The sequence below is a fragment of the Lepisosteus oculatus genome, chromosome 1 (assembly GCF_040954835.1).
Source record: "Lepisosteus oculatus isolate fLepOcu1 chromosome 1, fLepOcu1.hap2, whole genome shotgun sequence".
NCBI lineage: Eukaryota > Metazoa > Chordata > Actinopteri > Semionotiformes > Lepisosteidae > Lepisosteus > Lepisosteus oculatus.
In genome coordinates, this window is record NC_090696.1 from 20,874,034 (window position 1) to 20,884,712 (window position 10,679).

At 48.2% G+C, this 10,679-nt stretch overlaps 1 protein-coding gene across 1 annotated transcript in view; it reads right to left on the reverse strand.

The window, feature by feature from the left end:
* The window catches only part of baz2a (bromodomain adjacent to zinc finger domain, 2A), a 39,865-nt gene extending 36,254 nt beyond the window's left edge, over positions 1-3,611 (reverse strand). Inside the window, 1 exon segment of the mRNA XM_069187213.1 lies at positions 3,293-3,611. The gene's annotated coding sequence lies outside the window, so the exon portion shown is untranslated.
* Positions 3,612-10,679: the final 7,068 nt, after the last annotated feature.

Sequence of the window (10,679 nt, forward strand, 5' to 3'; positions counted from 1 at the left end):
ACACCAGGGCTGCACTGGAAAAGAAAGCCCACACTGCCTGCGAGCGGACGCTGCGGACTCATTAACCGCACAGAGGAAAGCGGTCTTTTTCTTTTTTTGGCCCGAGCCGCTCTGAAGATGAACTCCTGCCGGTTGCGACTACCACCGAGAAGATATTCTGGGAAAAACACATCCGGAATACTCCTACAATCCGTTTCTCCCCCCACCCCACCCCCCCCGATATTCAGGAGAGGGTTTAACCTCCAAGCTTCATTCGGGGGAGAGGGGCCAGAGGGCGCGAGGCTGGGCAACACTCCCAGGGGGTCACCAGGTCGCTGCGGGGGGCAATCCGAGGACGCCAATTACCCTGGACTGCGATATCTTCAGAATGCAGGAAGAAACCAGGAACACAGGAACACAGGAACATGCAAGCTCCACACAGACAGCCACAAACACACTCAAGACCTGGAGCTCTATGGCGCTAAAATCCCCGTTTGTAACCACTGAGAAAAAAAAAACTACAGGACTCCCATCCAGTTCTGGTCTCAGGCGTGATTGTGCAGGGGAAAGAACATGAATCCAACTGCTCGGCATGCGACAGTCCTGGCTGCTACCCCAGCCCAGGTCCTGAAGCAGCACCGTCTCTTCGGGGTTTTGCTCCAGCTGAGATCTCAATCACAGGCTCACTCGTTTCAGCTCTCCTGTTGGGGGTGTAATTTGCAAATCTACTTTCGGCACTTTTTCGCTCAGATGAGGTGGGCAATTGGTATTTCAGAGGTCTCAGAACTGCCCTCATTCAGGCGCGCTGCGTGAAAAGTAACCAGACCAGACCTCTGCAGAAGGAAAGAGCCCGCGCTGTGCCTGTGTCTGTCTCACTCCCCAGCCATGTGTGTGCTCCTCACCAACTGATCACCTCGTCAGAGCTGCTGAATCAGAAGGAACAGCCAGCAGGGTGAGGAGAGGCTGTGTGAGGCTCTGGGAGATGAAGCTGTAGGAACAGTGCCCTTCAGCTGGGGTATTTCTGACACACAGGACTGACTGGAGAAACGGGTTCAACTCAAGTCTCAGCCAGCAAGCAGGCCAGTGACTGTAAGTCACCAGTTAGCACTGGAGCTGGAATGAGAACCAGCAGACACAGTGTTCCTGCAGTAACGGGGGTACGCTGGGGTACACTCCAGCAGGTCATAGCTTACTCCAGCTTCAGTAGCCAAGTGCATGGGCACCGGTCGCCAACACTGGAGAACTAGGTCACAGGGTCGCCCCCTAAACATGGAGCAACCGTGGGAGACAGGAGCCAGCAGGGTAGGGCAGCCTGCTGGAGACCAACAGCAGCATCTGCACTCAAACCCACAGCCCTCCAGCTGGGAGACCAGAGCCCCGAGCCCTCTGCCCCGGGCTCCCAGGACCAGGAGCAGCCAGCCTGGGATAGAGAGAAGAATGGGGCTCCCAGAGATCCCCTCCTCCCTCCAGGACCCCGTCCTTACATCAAGGACAGCACAGGGGTGACCAGACCCAGCGCTGGGGAGGGGAAGGCCTGTCAGGTTCGGTCATCCATCATTCAGTAAAATGCGCCAGCCCGATTAATGGGGGCCTCGCTGATCACACCGGCCCAAAGGCCACCCTCTTCTTTGTGAACGTTTTTATGGTCACCGCTCACGTTACAGCGTGCTCCCGGGCAGGGCTCAAGGATTCTGGGATTTTCTTCAGAGCTGCGATTCCTGCAGGACTGAGGCTCGCGAGGGAGCCGCGCTGGGCACGACGGGACTGAGGCGGAGAGGCGAGAGATGTAACTGCCACGGCTCTGGCCGCCCGCTCCACTCGCGTCCCTCGTAAGAGGGTCCAATAATAATGAAAAAAAATACTTCACACTCGCTCGGGAAGTCATCACCCGTTCCCAGATATTGTTTCTCAGAGAAAATAGCGCCCCACATATTTTGCAAAAGCTGGCAAAATTATTTTGTTTTTCGATTTTACCGACTCCACATCCCACGTAAAATAAGGCATTTTGATATTTAATCAAATGTAAACAGCATTTCATCAGTTTGTTTTAAAAAAATAAGACGGAGCAGGTGGGGGGGAAAGTTGAGTCCCTAAAACGTGCGATATTTTATTTTTTCGCCTGTTCTTACAGGCGCAGCGACGACTCGCTTCTGCATCATTTGCTGTAATGCAACGCACAAGCAGGCAGCAATTGGCCAGCGTACAAGAAGCGAGCAGGCGTTGTCATCTGCGGGGCGGCTGTGTCACGATCGCCGACCAGGACGACATCACGAACAACAGCACTTCCACAACTCCTAAAATGTCGCAGCTGCCGAGTCCGCCCGGGCAGCCCCGCTGCTAGGCAGCGATGCGATGCGCGGGGCCGGACCGGACCGCACACCGTGCGCCGGCCGCCTCGCTGCTGCCGCTCCGAGGGGCTCTGGCCGTCGAAGCCGGGGAGCTCTCCATCGTTTTTAATCCGAAAATGAGTGTTTGTGTCCCCCCCCCAACCCCAGAAATACCCCCACAAAAAACACGCAGCGAAAATGCGGTGTTGTTGTTTACTGGATTAGAAGGAGACATTGAAGAAAACTGTTCGGTGGCTACCTTGTTTGTTACACACCGACAAAATAGCTCTGGATGGGTATACATCGCCTCATGAAATGTTTAAATGCCTTCTCCCTCAATCAATAAGCCCGACCGGTTTAGAAAATGCGGCCATTATTTTTACACGTACATTTAAAACTCCGCCTGAACAAGCGAGGAACTCCGGCCGCCCCGACCACGCGTTCAGAAAATGAAAACAAGCCCCCTCTCTCCCTCAAATCAAGTCCCAAAAAATACACGGACCCCTCTTGGCGTCTCCCTAAAACCGCTAACCGCAGAATAACGAAAGTAAGCTCACGGATTTCCCGTCGACACAGAGGGAAAAAAAGAAAACGAAAATTACTCCGGCAACCTTTAGTAAACGCGACAACTTTATAACCAAAACAGAGTAAAACACGAAAAAACCACCGAAATGGCGAAACGGAAAACGGGCAGAAAACGTGGCAGGTTAACAACGAGGGAGCCATCGTCGCCTGGCCCCTCCGTGTGCCGACTGGATGCGTTTAAACTTTTTTCATTAAAACTTTTAAATAATATAAATGCCTGTTTTCGGGAAACGAACCCGGGCCTTTCTCTCAGTATTACACTGCAAAAAAGCCCGTTAAGGTCCCAGATCGCTTTACTACTTCCGAAACACAGCCCCCACTCACCCACGGAACACAGTATCGGGGAAAACGTCCCGAGTAAAGACCAAGAAATTATTTAGTAAAAAAACATCATTTGTTACCTAAAACATGAAAATGGCACAAGGCCTCCGGCACCAATTGAGGCCTCGTCTTTATTAGACAGTGACTAGTCCACATCAAAGGTTATTTATAATTGTTGAAACTTCATTCTCCAATACACTCCGCGACTGCATTCCTCGAAAAAACAACACGATTCAGAAACTTTTTTTGGTTAAAATACTATCTTTTCCCTCCGGGGTTTTAGCATTATAAAAGATAAAAACGTAAAACGACCGTCTTCAAAAACCGGCCCTTTAAATTTCTCCTTACGACCGACAGGCAACTCGGACGCTCCTCTTTTGTTTAATAAACTCGCATTGTTTTTCCCCGTTCGCTCACAGTGGAGAAATTTTGAAACAGCAACTGCACACACACACACAGAGCTCCAAAAGTTTGCACAGTAAAAAATTAAAATAAAAAAATCCCCACCTCCTATTCCTTGCTTATCAAAGACACCAGTGCCTTTGAGCTTTCGAGGGAAGTCCGGGTACAGTTCGGAAAGGGGATCGTAGGTCAAAATAATAAAACAGGTAATCGCTAACCTTTAGGTTCCAAATTAGCAAACATGGCTGGTGTATTTGAGTGCAGCCATGATCATTGAAAAGAAAGAAATTCAACCTAAAGGAAGTGAATGGTGCTATACACACCGCGGGACGCCAGGCTGCCCCGGGTCCTAACGCCTGCCTGACACAACAGTGGCTGATGCCTGCTGCCACATTTCCTGGCTAGAGAGTCCCTTTTGGAGAAATCCCTCGGAAGAAAGGCCCTCGATTTTAAAAATAACCCTAACCCAAAAGCCTGTGATTATTATAGCCGTACGGCTGTCAGGATTAACATATTAAAAGCCACAAAAGACGGATCTCCTGTAAGCGCTACCAGAGCTGAGTCTCTCTGAGAGGGGTTATTTTAATACAATGCTAACTTATTCAAAAAGTTATTTTTATGGTAAGGTTGGGAGAGAAAAGCTTGTCAGTTTCGGGGAACCCCCAGTTGAGAATCCCTGGAGATGAGCAAAAACAGGTCAACTTAAAGAGTTTGTTTTGACTATCGGTCACTCGCTCGACCAGGTGTGCTTCCATTCCACCAGACTGCGTTAAAATAATTCCTCCGTGCTAGAGACAGGCGTCTTTGCACTGTAAACACTAAACCCCTTTACAGGCAAGACACCCTTTGGGGGCGAGGAAACAGGTAGGACTCCGGTTGCTCAGCAGTTTAATCCATTTTAGATTTTGCCATCTGAAAATGACCCCAATCCAGCAGACCTGTTGTTCAGCATCCCTGTAATCTTCACTCCTCACACCTCTGCCAGGGAGCTCAAAATCAGGTAGCAAGCCTGGACTCTCCTGCACCTGGTGCTCACTCAGAATATGCAGCCAGCCTGCAGCTGGTAAAAACCAAAATGCATCAAACTGCTAAGGAACTGGAGTCTGATGTTTCTCTGAAATGTAATGAATTTCTGCACACGTAGGCTTTAGTTTTGTCATCTCAAGGGTTAGCTGGTAGGAAACACTAATGCAGAACCCTAAAGCAGGGCTGCACAGTCCCGATCCATGCAAGGGCTGGGTTCCTCCTGGTTTTCATTCCAGCTCATAATAATCTCTGCTCACTCAAACCCATTTAACAACTTTAGAAGCTGGTGCTAATATGGCAGTTTATTGCCATCAATAATTTAGCATGTGATTGTCAGCTGCCACTTTTTTAACAAGGCAACACCATGGCAGGGTGAAAGATTGTAACTTGGCGATTCAACCTCAAAAAGAGACTTAAATGGTTTGGGCATCCAAATATCACGATCTCACCTCTCAAACTGCAATCTGTGCTCACAGAGTTACACTAGGCCATTCATACAAAACCTACAACTGATATCATAATCAAAGAAACACCAACGCCTGCCTACCATATGAAAAACCCACACCAGCAGCAGAGCCTTATTCACTGCACAGCTGTATAATGTACAGCATTTCATTTTCCACAGCACACCTTGATTGGTCCTGTACCCTTTGCCTGTGTGGGGCTTGATCTAATCAGCGCTCAGCTGCAGAGGAAATCCGAACGTTAGCACTGCAGGCAGACAGGAGGCCCCCTGAAGGAGGGTGATGTCTGCAGGTACAGGCTTTGAGCTCTAAAGAGGTGGGGGCCACAGCACCACTAATGCTGCTGCTACAGCTACTGCTCCTATTACTCCTATTGCTACTGTAGCTACTGCTCCTACTGTATATCTACTGCTGCTCCGGCTGGTGCTCCTATTGCTCCTACTGCAGCTACTGCTCCTATTACCCATATTTCTACTGCAGCTACTGCTCCTATATCTATTGCTGCTCCAGCTGGTGCTCCTATTACTCCTACTGCAGCTACTGCTACTTCTGCTCCAGCTGGTACTCCTATTACTCCTACTGCAGCTACTACTACTGCTGCTCCGGCTGGTGCTCCTATTGCTCCTACTGCAGCTACTGCTACTTCTGCTCCAGCTGGTACTCCTATTACTCCTACTGCAGCTACTGCTACTTCTGCTCCAGCTGGTACTCCTATTACTCCTACTGCAGCTACTACTACTGCTGCTACAGGTGGTGCTCCTATTACTCCTACTGCAGCTACTGCTCCTATTACCCCTATTTCTACTGCAGCTACTGCTCCTATTACCCCTATTGCTACTCCTCCTATATCTACTGCTGCGACAGCACCTGCTCCTATTACTCCTACTACAGCTACTAGTCCAATGCTACATGAACTGCTGCTCCAGCTAGTGCTCCTATTACTCCTACTGCTACTGTAGCAACTGCCTCAACACTACATCTACTGCTGACACTACTCCTCCTCCTGCTGCTGCTGCTGCTACAATTCTTCCTACTGCAGCCACTGCTGCCCCTAGTGCTACTATACCGTATATACAGTACTGCTGCTACTACACCTACTGCTGCCACTGATACTCCTATTGCTCACCACTGCACTCACCGGCTGTGCAGCCGGGAGGTAACTACTACTACCTTCTTGTCCCACACTCACAAGCTCCCCTCAGCTTTGGTACTACAGGTAATTATGTCCAAATGATAATCAGCTCTGGATAATCATTCTGCTCTTGGTGAAAGGCGTGCAGCTATCCTCAGAGAGAAGACAGTCCAACTAAGTCTTGAGGGTGTTGGCACAAGAGTATTGCCCTAAGTCATGTCACACTGCGACTTGGACACTTACATTATGCTATTAGACTGCGCTTAGATTGATCCGGTCCGTGTTATTACCAGCTCCGGCACTCTGGTAAAAATGCCAGCTCCCAAGACTGGAGATTTCAGGCTTGTTATTTTATCATGGAGGAAATCGGCTTCGACTTCTCAGATTCGTCGGGGGCAGCTGGTAAAAGCTCCTTTAAGTCAAATAAGGCGTAAAGGGAGTTTGGTCCATATTTCCCTTGATCACTTATTTGAGACCACGGCCGCATGCTTGAATACTTGTACGGGTCTCGATCTGAAGGGTGACAGGGATTGTTAAGCAGTGCATCTCAGGCTTGTCGGCTGTGTGCTCTGCTCGCAGTCCTTGAGAGAGGGCAGAGACCCCCGAAAGCGAAGGAAACGACGCGTCTGCGCGAACTCGGACGGCAGGAGGACCCGGCGGAAGCCGGCGAGAGGCAGCAGGAAGTGATACCGCACGCGCACGGCCGGAGACAGAAAGACGGGGACACAAACAAGGGGGATGAAACGAAACAAAATGGATTTCAATTAAAAAAAATAACCGTTGGGGGAAATTAGATAACGCGGGCGGCTTTGCCAAAAACGAGCCCCCCCCCCTCCGCCCGCGAGCGTTATCTAAATTAGCCTTACCTCCCGGGTCCAGTTATAGACGGTGGTTTCGAAAAGGAGAAATTTGAAAGAGAGAAGTATTGTAATGAATTAAGTTTTCTCTCTCGGCTTCTTTTCTTTTCCGCTGCGTCCTCCTCTCGCCTGCCCCGTCCGCGTCGCTGGGTCTGCTCCTGCGCCGCTCGCCTGGCGGAGCCGAGCCGAGCAGGTGGTCAGCGGCGCCCGGGCGATGCGGTGATGTCACTGATTCGCGCGATGTGCAGCGGCACGGGTCTGGCGCAGACCGGGGAGAGGACACCCACACTGGACAGTGCGGACCAGCCTGGGGGAGACGGCGAACAGCCAGGGGGAATCGCACTCTGAAATGCACACGTTTTAACATGCACGTCCCGATGCGAGAGTGCTAGGAAAGCGAGTGAGGAGAAACGAGATTTGAGAGTTCTTCCTTTGCAGGGATCCGAGCGTCTTACTCTTTTTTTTTAATTGCACTGTTCTGTCTATAATATGATACACCGCCCCCCGTCTCCACATTAATTAATGTGAATAATTTGCCACAGACGCACCGAACCATTTGAATGATTTTTAAAAGAACAATTTTATGCCTTTTTGATGCATGGTACCCGGCATAATATTAAGTAGTAAAATAAATACTGCCATAAGTGAAAAATGTTTTTTTAACTGTCATCAAAACAACTAGATACTCTGGGATAGGGTGAGTTAAGTCGGAAGAAAATATGTAAAGAACTCACCCAAATCCACAATTGCACCTTTGTGTGCAGGCAAAGACGATATTGTAAACGCTTTATTTTTAAAGCGAATATGATTTTGAATTACGGTAAAATGTGAACCCACAATTTGTGTACGACGTCCGGCAGTAACACTGAGAGAGAATTCCTTTAAACCAAAGGCTACCTAACATTTCTAACATTTGTGTCGGTCTCTATAAACATTAAAGAGTATTGCCTTAAACTAGCCTTCCCCTTAGCAATGAAACAAATACCTTCAGTGAGATTAAAACAGGGTGGCACCGTTAATATGCTCGCTGCCTCGCAGGACTGGGGCGCTGGGTTCAGTTCTTGTGGTGCTGTCTGTGTGGAGTTTGCATGTGTCTCCTCTGGGTGCTCCAGTTTCCCCCCCACAGTCCAAAGACAAGCTAAAAGGGTTCACTGAGCTCTGGGAGCAGTGCTGGCCCTGGTGTGAGTGTGTGTGCCCGTGAGTCAGTGCTGAGATGGGCTGGCGTCCTGCCCAGGGCGCACCCCATCTGCACCCCCTGCTTGCTGGGGTAGGCTCTGGCACCCCTGCGACCCTGAATCGGAAAACCGGAGGCGTGGGATTAAACCAATGAATTTACTACTGTGACCTCATTTACTGTCCGTTCCATGTCAGTTTCTTCTATTCTAAGACTTGTGCTACACTAGTCAACACAATTATAACCTCAGGACTACATACTGTATCTCTTCAGAAGGCTGTATGTGCTGTATTGTGTTTTGAATGTAAAGTGACCTTGAATGGAGGGATTGGACTACAAGAGATTAGAAGGAAAATATGATTGCATTAAGAAGATCAATTAGATTACAAAAACAATTGGCTGAAACACACAAGGATGCAAGATGGAAACAACAGGTTTCATGTCCACACTCTTCGGACAGAAATTGTGTATAGGTGGTGTGAAGCGCCCCTGATTTTATTGAATTAATGGCCTGAATTTTAAAAACTAGCTCATGCAAGAACAAAACCACAAAGACGAACTGAATCGACACCTGCTTGCTCTTCGATGATTTTTCAGAGAAAACCTCAGGGTTACAGAGGGGCTCAATGACTGGGGATGGTGTCTGGGCTGAAGCAGCTGTTGTCAAACTTCGTATTTCTCCCCCTCAGTTGGAACTCTGTATGCACTGGGGTGTGTAAAATGTCATTGCTTTTTTGCTTTGTCTGCTCTAATTTTTATTTTAAGTGTTATTGCTCTTTGATCTGCTACTTCGTCGGTTTACATTGACTTTTTAATGTTCTATCTCATATTTATTTTTCTTATCCTGCAGTGTTTTTTGAAGGCTGGTGTCCTTGAAAGGTATTGTATAAAAGCACAGTTGACTGATAATAATCAGTCCTTCCATCCATGATCAGAAAGTCACTTATTCCTGTTCAATGTTAAGGCAGCTCGAAGCTTATCTCCAGCAGAGGGTGCGAGGCGGGACTCTCCTCATTATGCAATGCGAGACTTCACTCTACATGGGACTCCAGTCCAGGATGTGTTCACGGACATGCATCCAGGTGGATGCTGCACATTGGTGGTGGTGGAGGGGAGTCCCCATTACCTGTAAAGCGCTTTGAGTGGAGTGTCCAGCAAAAGCGTTATATAAGTGTAAGCAATTATTATTATTATTATTATTATTATTATTATTATTATTCAGGCATAAATTAGAGACTGCAAGTAAACCAGCAAGGTGGTTGCCTTTGGGAGGTGGAGAGAAATACAACACCTGGACAGAGGAATACCATGCAAACTCCGTACAGAAGGTACTCCAGACCAGAATCCAACCTTGTTTCCAAAAACAGTGAGGCAGCAGTTATTACAACAACAACAATAAACACAGATACAAACACACACTCACACCAGGGCCAGTTTTTCCTGGAGGAAACCCATGTCAGCATGGGGAGAACTTGCAAACACCACATATTTAGCCTGCCAGGGCCCCAGAGCTGCCCTGCAGCAATGCTAACAACTGCGCCACCAGTACCATTATCGACATTAATAATGTTGCTACTGGTTTCAGTTTTAAAAATGACCATTCTTTAATGTGATTTCGATTGCTTTGTGATACACTTGCACGCTCATCCTCTTGCAGATACAAACTTCATGGCGCATGCTGTCAGAAGTGCAAGGCTGTAGCGAGGAGGACTATGGTTCAGAGGTGAAAGGTCAGGACCTTGCCTTTCCACTCTGCTGCCAGCTCTCCCTGTGGTAGTTTGACATTCTGGCCAGTGGGTGTCGCTACACACCCACCACAGGCTGATTTTTTTCAATTCATGGGAAGACCATGCCTGATTCAGCTATTTGCAGTGGCTTTCCTCTAATGTATATTATAACTGTACAGAGGGGCATGACGGCCACAACAAATGCCATGCAGTAATTCAGTCCAATCCAGTTCTTGAAGGAACAAGTAATAGGTTTATTCCATGCTGAAAAAAAGAAGAAAGAAAACACAACGTTTCGGCCGTGGAGCCTTCTTCGGGTGTGAAGCAAGGTCAGCAAGCACACCTGAAGGAGGCTCCAAGGCTGAAACATTGTTTTCTTTCTTTTTTTTTCAGCATGGAATAAACCTATTACTTGTTCCTTTGTAGCCTACGCATGCTGACGCAGCTTCTCACCAATCCAGTTCTTATTCACTGCTCAATTGATTTCAATAGCCTATTTCACAAGGTGAATCTGGATTTGTAATTGGTACCAACCTAATCGATAAGCTTCAGACCAGCCCCCGTTCAGGTGTGAACTGCGTGGATTTAAGCGATAGGAAAAGGGCAGGCATGTCGGTTCATCATAAACCAATCTCCTGTTTGAGCTTTTTAGTTAATAAGGGTAGAAAGTTCTTAATCAGCAAGT